The sequence below is a fragment of the Lepisosteus oculatus genome, chromosome 14 (assembly GCF_040954835.1).
Source record: "Lepisosteus oculatus isolate fLepOcu1 chromosome 14, fLepOcu1.hap2, whole genome shotgun sequence".
Taxonomy (NCBI): domain Eukaryota; kingdom Metazoa; phylum Chordata; class Actinopteri; order Semionotiformes; family Lepisosteidae; genus Lepisosteus; species Lepisosteus oculatus.
Genome location: NC_090709.1, coordinates 5088877 through 5101887, shown reverse-complemented (window position 1 = coordinate 5101887; position 13011 = coordinate 5088877). Strand labels below are relative to the sequence as shown.

Below are 13011 nucleotides of genomic sequence, written 5' to 3'. Positions count from 1 at the left end.
ACTTGTTTATAGTGTGTAAACATTTCTATGAAGAAAGAAGCTGGTCCCACCCTGAGCATGACAATAATGATTCAAAATCCAAACCCAAAAGTCTATTAAGTACCCAACTCGTAAAAACACAGAATACCCTCATGTCAACCTTCACTAACATTTTTTATTATTTTTTTTATAACTACAAAGCAGATGGAGCCACCCCTTAATTGATTCAAACACCAGATTTGTTAAAATTCCACATACCTATTTATATTTATTTCTAACAGCACCAGAGAAGCTGATGTCAAAAACAGTTATTTTACAAACCAGAAACAATGCCGGAAGGCAAAAGAGATAGGGGTCTTTCTCTTCTTCTCACAAGCCATGGGACACAACAGACATACAGAAGGTGCTGCAGCACCATTTTCATAAAATGCAATTATGTTGGATGAAATTGTCGAGCTGCTTCGACCTCTGGGAAAGGAAAGGCAGCTTCAGACATGCCCACAGCCACGCCGGCTCGAAGTGGGGGAAGATTTTTCCCCAAATCACCTCCAAGACCGGTGCCCTGAACTGCTTTGCCACAATCAGCCTGTGGAACACGCTGGTGGTGCACCCCAGGAGGCTCACCCCATGGTCCCCCCACTTCACTGTCATCTCCCTGAGCCATGCACTGGTCACAGCTTCTCCAGCCAGCTGTCCAGGAGGCTGAGCTTGAGCTGCTCAAAGTCCTGGCGGATCTAACTGCCAGACAGCTCATCGTCAACCTCCCGCACAGTGTCGACAATAGCTTGAGCAGGTAGAAAGCCGTCCTTTATTTCGTAAAGAAGATCCCTGAACTTAGACAATTCAGCCTCATAGAAACATCTACGCCATCGAGACCTGAGCCGGGTGGTTGAGGAACAGAGGCTGCGGGGCTCTCATCTTCGGCATGTAGGAGACATGAACTCCCCCCATGTCAGCAAGACTTCCCTGTAAAAGTGGGGCAGGTGTTCCACCAGCTCCAGAGTCAGCCTCATCAAGAGAGACTCCCACCCTACACCCCTGCAGGTCTTGAGGTGACGTCCCATAGAGATGCTTTGATTATCCGTGTTAAGGATGCTCTTCATCTTCAGGCCGATATCAGACAGCCCCAGCCCACCCATGGAGACTTCTCCAATAAGGGTGTTGTAGGCGACCTGTGGAGGGTCCCCTCTCCAAACAGAGCCCACCACCAGCTGTTTAATCTCTCTCTCAATCCTCTAGGGAAGAGGCATCACAGATAGAAGGTACCACAAGAGGGACAGGCACAGCATTTTGACCAATAAGACCCTTCCCTTCGAGGTCAGGGACTTGCATCTCCACCTGCCAAGTCTGACCCTCATCTTAACAAGCTTTTCCTTCCACAGCAGGAGCCCAGTGGCCTACTCATCAATACCAATATAGACTGCGAGGACCTTAAGGTGACCCGTCTCCACCTTGAAGGGGTATCCAAGGAGCGGGGCAGTGTCTGCCCTCCCCACCGGCATGATCTCAGACTTCTCCAGGTTTACCCTGGTGCCCGAGGCAGTGCAGTAGGCCTGCACCACCTATGGTGTTATTGGCATATTAATAGATCAGTGAGGTGGCAGCGCCCCCAGGCAAGGCAACACGTGCACCCGCTCCTTCCTGAGAATCGCCAGGCCCAAGGGCTCAGCCACTGAGGAGTAGAGCAGGGCAGACAGAGGGCAACCCTGCCACATTTACCTGGTCACGGGAAAGAATATCGTGAGGGAACCATTCACCCTGACACACCTCATGATCCCCCTGTACATGAGCCTCATGTCCTCTCCCTTTCCCGTCATGTCCTCCACAGCAAGACAGATGAAGGGAAATCCGTGTGCTGATTGACAATAAAAAAGTCGCTTCAAATTATCCACCAATCTGTTTTATGTGTCTGAGCACATCTTTCCTTCCTCCTTTGCAGTGAGCACATTTCTTTTTGTGTCTTCTCCTGTCTTTTCCTTGCTGTATTACTGTCCCCTTCCCTCATGTGGAGATGGATCTACAGCCAAAACCCTGCTTGTTTCACCCTGTTTTTGCAGCGTCAGTCTGTGTGAGGAGAGGGACTCACGCTGCTCCGGTGGTGCAATAGGTCAGCATACTTATACAGCAGAGTCATGTTGAGATTGTGAGTTCCAGCATCTCCTGGAGCATCATTGATTCTGATATACATAAATAAATTGGTACCAGATGATAATTTATAGCGACTTCCTGATTATTTGTCCCACAATACACACTTTTTTGGGAAAACCCTTTTTTTGTGAACCCTTGCTCTTAAGATGGAAAAAGATTGCATTTGGTATTGCATGTAATTAGATGCTAATTATTTTATTTACTTTGCCCTCTTGTTAAGATCTGTTACATCAGGAAAATAAAGTATATGCTCAGTAGAGGGGTTGTCATATTTTGTCTGTTAATCAAACATAATCAACAATTATGGACAACCATTTTTTGCCAAGGTTGTGAATTATAATGCCTTAAAAGTCACATTTAAACTTTCTGTAAAATTAAAAAAAAAAAACAGAAATACAAGCGGGCACTGATTTGTGTCCAGAATACTCCAACTTAACAAATCCTGCTCCAGAAATTGTCTCTTCTCCACTTTTGAGCCACTGCCCACCAAAAGGTCTCTGCGTGTCTCTGTTAGGGAGATGTCAAGATGCTGAGCCTGTGCTGTGCTTCAGTGGCGGGTGTAGAGGACACGCTGTTGTACATGGAATGCAAATTGAGCTCCTTGGACATGAAAACTGACAGATGGTTAAAACTTCTCTCAATAAACAGGAGATCCTGTGTCTGGAATCCTGAGGTGCGTTTCTTCCTGTCTTGTCATACAGAATGTATCATTAAGGACAATCACATATGGCTTGATTTTGTTAATGGAAGTATTTATTTCCTTTCTTGGGACAACGTGTTTTTCGAGAAATGCATACAATTTGCGAAATATGAAATACAAATTTTGCTTATGCTGCAGAATAAATACTGCCAGCTGGGAAGGATATGACAGCATTTTTTTTCTTTAACCAAAAACCTGCAAAGGGAGACGTTTTCGTTGTGGTAGGGCAAAACAATAAATCTGTTCCGTTTTACAAAATTCACTTACGAACGGTGCAAGTCGCAGGTGATTCACTTCTCTTGACTAGGTGGCGCTAGGAGGTGCAGTTAAGTTTATATCCGTCTGCAGAAACTCCTCTTTCTCAGCTCCGCTTCTCGGTTGTTTTGAAGCCGCGGCCGCGCTAACGAATGACGTCATCACACGGCGCTACCCAGCATACCCGTGGGTGCTTGAATGATTTTCTTTCTATAAAGAAGAAAGTTTTTTTTTTAATAACTTCAGTTTCTGAAAACGTAGCATCTTGTCAACTGTGTTTATGCTTGAACAGAGCACAGCCCTGACAATAGAATCTGTGAAGAATAAAAATAAAGAAGCAGTTCTGTTTAAACATCGGTCAGCCTTTGTTTCTGATCGACTCTGAAGAAGGATGGCGGAGTGCTTGTTAAATCTGCAAACCCAGCTTGACTCGTTCATGCAGGTTTTGCTCAAATCGATCGTGTATGAAATGTCAGAAGTTTTTGGAAACAGGATTTCTGACTCTGAGGACGAGTTTCAATACAAACTCCGCAGCGTCTCCCAGGTCCTGGTGAGACGTGCCGTGTTTAAAATCACACAGTGTGTGGAGGACAGTGTCGGGAGTGAAATGGCGCATCTGAAGAAAGAAAACGAGAGCCTGAAGTGGAGACTGCAGCTGTGGGAGAAGGCGTCGGGAGCAGGAGGAGATCAGGGACAGACAGATCATGTTGGACATACGCTTCTCTGTGAAGTCACTGCAGAAATAAAAGAAAAAATGGACACGGAACTGCAGCTCTCAGGTCAGTGTGGTGACTTGTATGAAGTCAGAGTGTGTGTGTTAAAAACCAGTGTCTATAACTAACTCAATAGTGAGATTTTTTTTAAACAACAAACTTTATTTTAAAGAAAACATCTCACAATAGTAAACATTCTCATTATCAGTACGCGTTCTAATAAAGTATCAAACTGTCATCAAATAAATACTTTCCGAAAGAGATGAGAATATAGTGGAGAGATGCATAGTGACGTGGGAAAGACTTGTGTGATGTAGCAACGGGATTCTTTACTGGAAACTGAACTTTGTCCGGTTACGGTGCTGAAAACACCTCGTTCACATTCAACAATTGTTCCACTGAATCAATTTGTACTCCAAAGTCATTATGAAAACAACATTTATAAATATTCTATTTACGTTGTATTGGTCTAAATTTTTATAAGTATACTAATAATTGTGTTTATAAACATTATTTAATTGGTTTAAGTATTACTGTCGTCCAGGGTCTGTGTCTGTATTGACTCCTCTGGAATATTAATCCAGTGTGTCTGTATTAACCCCACTCTCTCTCTACAGATGCAGCCATTCAAAGTGTGCGGTACAGACACCGCAGTACAGATACCGCAGGTAAGATGACACGCGATACCGCGGTGCGTGATTGGTTGACCGACAGGGGCACTCGTGGTCCGTTGGTCTGTCGTAGAAAGACTTACTGTACTGTAAACGCCTTTACTGTGCCCGTTGTAGATATTGAATTTTACCACTGAAGGGAAATCTTAGTAGCTGAGCATAAAAAGAATAGGAGCATACTGTAACGCGTGTGAAGGCCATAAACGATATTAATTTTGGAACGTAAACATACAGTATATGGCTGGTCTTGGTACTTTAAAGAAAAAAATACACACCAGTATTCCATTTCTCCCTAAACATTGTAAGCTTCGAAGTCTTTAACTAACGTGATACCGGAGTCAACAAGCATACTTTTAGAATTTGATTAAAAGGGAATATAATATGGAATCGCGTATCTAAAGAATTTAATAACGGTATGATTATATCCGTGTACTGCGGCAGGACTGTGTAAGGCTGTTTCGCCTACCTGATCATGCGAGCTGTCTTGTAGCCTACTCGTCTAGGTGCGTGACTACCAGCTGGCAGGTTGTGTGTTCGAATCCAGTTGGTGTTGGACTTTTCATTTTTATTTATTTATTTTTTAATCGCGTAACATAAACATATTAGCGTATGCAAACTGTACTGTATACAGTATGTATATGTATATTTGATGTCTTAACTGTGCCCGTTTAATTGAATTAAAAAAAATTATTTAACACGAACATTAAGCTGTTTACATCTTCCACCTGAGAACAGTCACCCGTTGCTACCCAACGCAGAATGGTGATTGGCTGACACTATCTGACACCCCTCTGATTGGAGAAAAAAGACGTGCTGGTGTGCTATACACACTACCAGGAAGAGGATTTCTTTCTATTCAAAACGTGTATTTTAAAAGTTTAAGAAGTAAAAACCTTACAGCGTACACAGATTTCTAAACTGATCAGGATCGTTATCTTTGTCTTATGCATAATAATGTTCACCGCTCTGTCCAGCAAATTAATAATAAACTTTATTTTATATAGCGTTTTAAACGAATAAGTAATTAGATTGCTCATAAACCTAATCACTTGCTTTTTCTTTTTATTTAGGCTCAGATTTCAACTATAGATCGTATTATTAATAACCATAATAACAACCAACCAACAAAAACAACCATATAAACATAATGGTGGTGCTGGACCTTCCAGTTTTATTTATTTATTTTTTAATCGCGTAACATAAACATATTACCGTATGCAAACTGTACTGTATACAATGTGTATATGTATATTTAATGTCTTAACTGTGCCCGTTTAAGTATTGAATATTCATATCTAATTTTACCACTGAAGGGAAATCTTAACATAAACATACAGTATATGGCTGGTCTCGGTACTTTAAAGAAAAAAATACACACCGGTATTCCATTTCTCCCTAAACATTGTAAGCTTCGAAGTCTTTAACTAACGTGATACCGGAGTCAACAAGCATACTTTTAGAATTTGATTAAAAGGGAATATAATATGGAATCGCGTATCTCAAGAAATTAATAACGATATAATTATATTCATGTTGCAAAAGAACTGCAACGGACATAAAAACTCCCTTGCATGGTTTCATTACGACCAGAATCGGTCTTGAGATATTTTTAACTTGATTTACAGTATTTGAGAGGTATGTTTTAACACCGATACTACAGTGCTTAAGTACTGCTCACGTATATGTTTCTAGGTTTATATTATGCATTTCATACGGTCAAATTACTTTTGAGCAATAAGAAGCGAGAAATGGTATGCGTTTTACTTTCGTTTTGTGCTGGGACCCGTGGATTGATTAGAGATATCAAGTACATACAAGTCATTTTTTAAATGTTGTAGTTCGTCTTGAAAAAATGTTACGAGTACATCATCTATCAACAATTACACAGGTTCTGTTTCCATATTGCGGATTTTGGTTACGTAATATTATTTTCTAGATTTCACGTTGTGAATATGATGGGATGTCTGATGGGATGTTCCTAAAAATCCATCCTCTGTAAAACGTCTTCTCTAGTTGTCCAGCATATGTACTCGCTAATGAAGCTGTGTGTTCTGAGCCTAGATCTCTACATTTCTGTATGAACCAGCTTAGAGGGCTAAAGACAGCTTGTGTTTAAATTGAGTGTAAGGCAATTTATGCTTCTAAAGTCATGGTCAGCATTTATCTTTGTACTGTGTTGTAAACTTGTTCTGTGCCAAGTCACATTATTTTGTAGCGTTTTTAAAGCGTTATCAAATACGGTGTTACTGTAGTTTACTGAGTCCCATGTCACATGGTCTGTGATTGAAACCTGTAAAACCGGTTTAATTCGTCACAGCCAGCACTCTTCAGGTGTGAGGGTCTTCTGCTCAGAATGAAACGCTAAAATGTTTGTGTATATTCTAATGGTAGTGGGGGCGGGGTGTGTGGGAACAGGTTTGGTTGAAACATTTTCTCTGAAAGCATTTTCTTCTTGTAACCAATCTTGTTACAGCATGTTACAGTTTACTATTATTAACCATATTAATTTTAAGTGCTTAATGTAAAATCTTGTAAAAATATATTTTCATTGTTCAAATATACATTAAGTCTGACTATCATATAATAAGTTAAATACAAAACTAAAGAAAAAATAGGGTTAAATATAATTCAAAATATTTTGCTAACAATGTTAACTGTTCATGAATAATAAAATGTATTAACTAAAGAGTAAGATGGCACAGTTGTTAGTATGTTTTTTGTTTTTTTTTAACCCAATCTCCGGGAAACCATTAGTACGATGGTGAATCGGAGATTCTCAACCCTTGCTGCGTACGACTGGAAAAGAATTCGTGATCGGATCAACGAAATGCTTCGTAGGAGGAGGCGGTCTTTTCCTCTTGTCTAACAGTCTGTCCACAAACAAAACATTCCTGTTAGACAAGAGGAATTGAAAAAAAAACAATGTTGTCAATGAAAACCGGTGTGTGTGTCTCTCCCTGCTGGATGTCCCTCTCACAAACTGCTGAATGAATAAAATAATTTTATTGAAAACGAGTTTGCGATTGTCTGGTGTTTAAATTCTGGAGATACGCAATTCCATATTATATTCCCTTTTAATCAAATTCTAAAAGTATGCTTGTTGACTCCGGTATCGCGTTAGTTAAAGACTTCGATGCTTAAAATGTTTAGGGAGAAATGGAATACTGGTGTGTATGTTTTCTTTAAAGTACCGAGACCAGCCATATACTGTATGTTTAAGTTCCAAAATTAATATCGTTTATGGGCTTCACACGCGTTGCAGTATGCTCAGGCACTAAGTAAAAGGAGATGCTTCGTATTGCTTGACTAATTTTAAAAACTAAGTTATAAATATAAAAATTGCAGGCGCTGCTCTGGTGTGTCGGCTCCTACACAGTGCCTGTCTGCCGTAAGCGTTACAATATACATACAGTACCCAACACTGCTTGTACCCATCTGTCATGCAAATAAAACGCCTTGAATTGAATTGAATTGAGGGGAGAAGGGGGGGATACTAAAGCCAATACTGGCTCAATGGGCTTTGACGTGCTAATGCGTTGGTTTAACGGTCCGGGTGTGGCAGGCTTCCAATGTCAACTCGACTCGATTAGAAGACAATGAACGTATTTTAGCCCTAAATGAATTAGTAGCAAACATGGTTTACATAAAATACATTTTTCCAAGAAAGTTTATAATAATACGATCTATAGTTTAAATCTGAGCCTACTTTAAAAATAAAGGAAAAGCATTTTCAGAGAGCAATCACGCTGTGTTTATGTAGAAAAAGTGATTAGGTTTATGAGCAATCTAATTACCTATTCGCTTAAAACGCTATATAAAATAAAGTTTATTTAGAGATGAGTGATCAGTGTCGCAGTTTAAATAATGTGAGTCAGGAAACTAACACAGCGCCACCGGATTTAATAACGCAATAAAAACGCTATAAAATAATGTGACACAGTACAGCACAGTACAACAATACTGACCATGACTTTAGAAGCATAAATTACCTTACACTCAATTTAAACACAAGCTGTCTTTCTGTATGAACCTCTAAGCTGGTTCATACAGAAAATGTAGAAATGCATTAGCCTGATCATGATTAAAAAACACATAATTAAACACGCGTTTGCGATTTAAATCAGAACACGATTTAAATCAATATAAATGTTTATATTGTAACGCATACTGTCCAGCCTCCATTTCTCTATAAAAATTTGCTGTTGCACACACACACACAATAGAAGCAGGAACCGCTGTCAGAAGGGAAGATATATTCAAAATATCGCAAATATCGATCATGTTGCGATATTTTGAAATATAAAAGTCAATTGATTGTCCATAATATCGCTTACCTATTTTTTCAAAGAAATGTTTGTTAAAATAAAAGTCCAGCACCAGCTGGATTCGAACACACAACCTGCCAGCTGGTAGTCACGCACCTAGACCAGTAGGATACAAGACAGCTCGCATGATCAGGTAGGCGAAACAGCCTTACACAGTCCTGCCGCAGTACACGGATATAATCATACCGTTATTAAATTCTTTAGATACGCGATTCCATATTATATTCCCTTTTAATCAAATTCTAAAAGTATGCTTGTTGACTCCGGTATCACGTTAGTTAAAGACTTCGAAGCTTACAATGTTTAGGGAGAAATGGAATACCGGTGTGTATTTTTCCTTGTGATATTTTAAGCTCTAGTTGAATGATAGGTGTCGCATTTTAAATCATTTTCGTAGCTAAAAATTATGAAACGCCCTGTTAAAAGCAAGGAAGTTTTTATGCCCCGTTGAAGTAAAACAAAATGCCTGACAAAGTATGGCTTGGACAGATTCCAAGTGCTTGTACAAATGTGCTAAAGAAATTATACTTTGAGTATACAGCTTGTCCAAAGTCATCCATTATCAATACTATTAGTAATATCTTCAGTAAAGGCTTTGATGCATAAATATTTCTGATAAAGGTAGGTTGTGTACTTCTGTCCAACTGAGCAATCTTGCTTTCATAATATGTACCAACATTTTAATGACTGATGATTAACATACTGTAATACACAGTTCAAAATTAAAGGCTCAAATGCTGTACATGAGAGGTTAAGCTCCCCCTGGCGGTTTTACAAGGCAACGCCGGATAGTTAGTCACGTGACACACGTGATACCGCGTTATACTGCGTGATACTGTGACACGCCCACCGGGGTATGCCGCGAAATACCTCACCCATTTTGAATGGCTGCATCTGTAAGTGCATTGTTTATATACAGTACTGTGCAGTAAGTGTGTCTGTATGAATCCCTCTCTCTCAGTACAGTGTTAATGCACTGTAGTGTCCAGTCAGTCAGTGTGTCTGTATTAACCCCTTTCTCTTATTGCAGTGTCAATGTACTGTAGTGTCCACTCAGTGTGTCTGTATTAACCCCTCTCTGTCTCAGTGTAGTGTTAATGTACTGTAGTGTCCAGTCAGTGTGTCTGTATGAACCCCTCTCTCTCAGTGTAGTGTTAATGTACTGTAGTGTCCAGTCAGTGTGTATGTATTAACACACCTCTCTCTGTGCAGAGTAAAGTACTGTAATGTGCAGTGTGTCTCTATTAATCTCTCTCTTTCTCAATGCAGTGTTAATGTACTGTAGTGTCCAGAAAGTGTCTGTATTAACCTCTCACTCAGTGCAGTGTTAATTACCTGTAGTGTGCAGTCAGTGTATTTGTATTAATCCCCCTCTTCTCAGTGCAGTGTTATTATCCTGTTGTGTGCAGTCAGTGTGTCTGTATTAACCCCTTTCTTTGATTGCAGTGTTAATGTCCTATAGTGTCCAGTCAGTCTGTGTTTAACCCCTCTCTCAGTGCAGTGTTAATAAACTGTAGTGTCCAGTCATTATGTATCTATTAACCCCCCTCTCTCAGTGCAGTGTTAATGTGCTGTAGTGTCCAGTCAGTATGTATCTATAACCCCTCTCTCTCAGTGAAGTGTTAATGTCCTGTAGTGTCAAGTCGGTGTCTGTATTATCCCGCCTCTCTCCATGCAGTGTTAATGTACTGTATTGTGCAGTCAATGTGTCTGTATTCACCCTTCTCTCTCAGTGCAGACTTTATGCCCTGTAGTGTCTAATCAGTGTCTGTATTAACTCATCTCTCAGTGAAGTGGTAGTATGCTCTAAATTCCAGTTTGTCCATGTCTGTATAAGCCCCCTGTCTCAGTCTAGTGTTAATGTACTGTAGTGTCCAGTCAATCAATGTGTCTGTATTCACCTCTCTCTCTCAGTACAGTGTTAATGTCCTGTAGTGTCCAGTCAGTATGTATCTATTAACCCCTCTCTCTCAGTGCAGTGTTAATGTGCTGTAGTGTCCAGTCTGTATGTATCTATTAACCCCTCTCTCTCAGTGCAGTCTTTATGTCCTGTAGTGTCCAGTCATTGTGTATGTATTAACCTGCCTCTCTCTGTGCAGTTTTAAAGTACTGTAGTGTTCAATCAGTGTGTCTGTATGAACCCCTCTCTCAGTGCTGTGTTAATGCACTGGAGTGTCCAGTCAGTCAGTGTGTGTTTGTATTAAACCCCTTTCTCTGATTGCAGTGTTAATGTACTGGAGTGTCCAGTCAGTCAGTGTGTCTGCATTAACCCCTCTCTTTCTCAATGCAGTGTTAATGTACTGTATTGTCCAGTCAGCATGTCTGTATTAACCTCTCTTTCAGTGCAGTTTTAATGTCCTGTAGTGTTCAGTCAGTGTGTCTGTATGAACCCCTCTCTCTCAGTGCAGTGTTCATGTACTGGAGTGTCCAGTCAGTGTGTCTGTATTAACCCCTCTCTCTCAGTGCAGTGTTAATGTGCTGTAGTGTCCAGTCAATGTGTCTGTATTAACCTCTCTCTCTCTCTCTCTCTCTCTCTCTCTCTCTCTCTCTCTCTCTCTCTCTCTCTCTCTCTCTCTCAGTGCACTGTTAATGTAAATCTAATGTAATTGTGATATTATTACTGTAGACTTACTTTTTACATGGTAGTTAGGTTTCTGACCAAGCTAAATCAGAACACACCCTTATACCCACTTATTCCACTATGTTTAAACAACCCAAATTGATTGTGAGTGTACTAGTATGTGTGTGTGTAGTTTAAAGCTTTTAAGATCACATGGCCTCAGCTATCACTACTATGCTGATGTTACTCAAATATACATCCTTACCAAACCTGACGCTGATGTGGCTGTCTCTATTCTATTTATTTGCATCCCCGATATAAAAACTTGGGTTACTCAAAATTTCCTTCATTTAACTGTGACAAGAGAGAAGTCATGCTTATTGGCACCACCCATCAACTTTGTACAACCAATGTGTAACCCTATCTGTAGATGATCTTGTACTTGAGCTTCAGTCTAAATTGAAAAACATATTTGACGTTCGACACACATGTGCAGCATGTTGTCAGAACATCTTTCATTCACTTTTATTCGCTTCTCGGCCTTTTGGCTAAGATCAAGTGTAGTGTAGTATCTTTCATTCACCTCATAAATATTGCTCGACAACGCCCTGTGTTATCACTAACTGTGACTGAAAAATTTTGTCTTCTCCCAAATTGACTACTGTAACGCTCTACTCTCTGGGGATTCTAAATCCCCATTGAACAAACTCCAGTATGTCCAAAATTCAGCAGCCAGAATCCTGACCAGGTCTAGTACAAATGATCACATGACTCCTATCCTGGAGTCCTTGCACTGGCTTCCTGTAAGTTTCACATCGACTTAAAAATCCTCCTGCTCACCTATAAGACTCTCCATGTCTTGGCTTGGCTTGGCAGCTCCATACTTGTCTGATATTATCACCCTACTCCCTACCTTGCAATCTTTGCTCTTCTAATTGTGTTCAACTATTTGTTCCCCAGTCTGTCTACACTCTATTCGTGACATGGCCTTCTCCTGTTTTGCCCCATGCTCTGGAACTCTCTCCCCAAGGATATCAGAGAGTCACCTTCTCTAAACTCTAAATCCAGACTTAAAAACTTTTTCTTCAGAAGAGCCTTTATTGAACTGTTCTGTACCGCTCTGTTCCTACTGTACTCAGTACCACTGTCTACTGTCTCCTCTAACTGTGTATTCTCATCATGCTAATTTTGTGTATTTTTTGTTGTTGGCATTCTGTAAAATGCTTTGAGAAGCCACCTCTAAAGGTATAAAACTATAAATAAAGTTTATTCTTATAAAGGTCGTGTCTTCTTGTCCTGTGTTTACAGGCTCAGAGGCCAGTGTTCTCTCCGACGCTGGGGAAAGGGCTCTTCTTGAACAGCAACACAGTAAGGAGGAGTGGGGCTCCAGTCTGAAGCAGGAGACAGAGCTCACTGCCGCAGCAGGGAAAGAGGCACTTAGTGAGCAGCACACAGAAAGTAGACAGAGTGTCAAGGATCTGGACTCTGTGCCCATGATGAAGACGGAGCCTGAGAGTGAGACACCTGGGCTCTTAATATGTGATGATTTTACAGAGAAGATGAATAATCTGGACACAATCAATATTACACAAGGTTGTAATGAACTGGGCTGTGTCTCTGTACAAGAGCACAGTGAAGAACTGGATGTTTTAAATCTTAC

At 40.4% G+C, this 13011-nt stretch overlaps 1 protein-coding gene and 1 pseudogene across 1 annotated transcript in view; one reads left to right on the top strand and one right to left on the bottom strand.

Moving 5' to 3' along the window:
- The window catches only part of LOC102695046 (zinc finger protein 721-like), a 1154024-nt pseudogene that overhangs the window by 393043 nt on the left and 747970 nt on the right, over positions 1-13011 (top strand).
- Positions 1-13011, bottom strand: part of LOC138242831 (zona pellucida sperm-binding protein 3-like) — a 496704-nt gene that overhangs the window by 128935 nt on the left and 354758 nt on the right. The window lies entirely within an intron of this gene.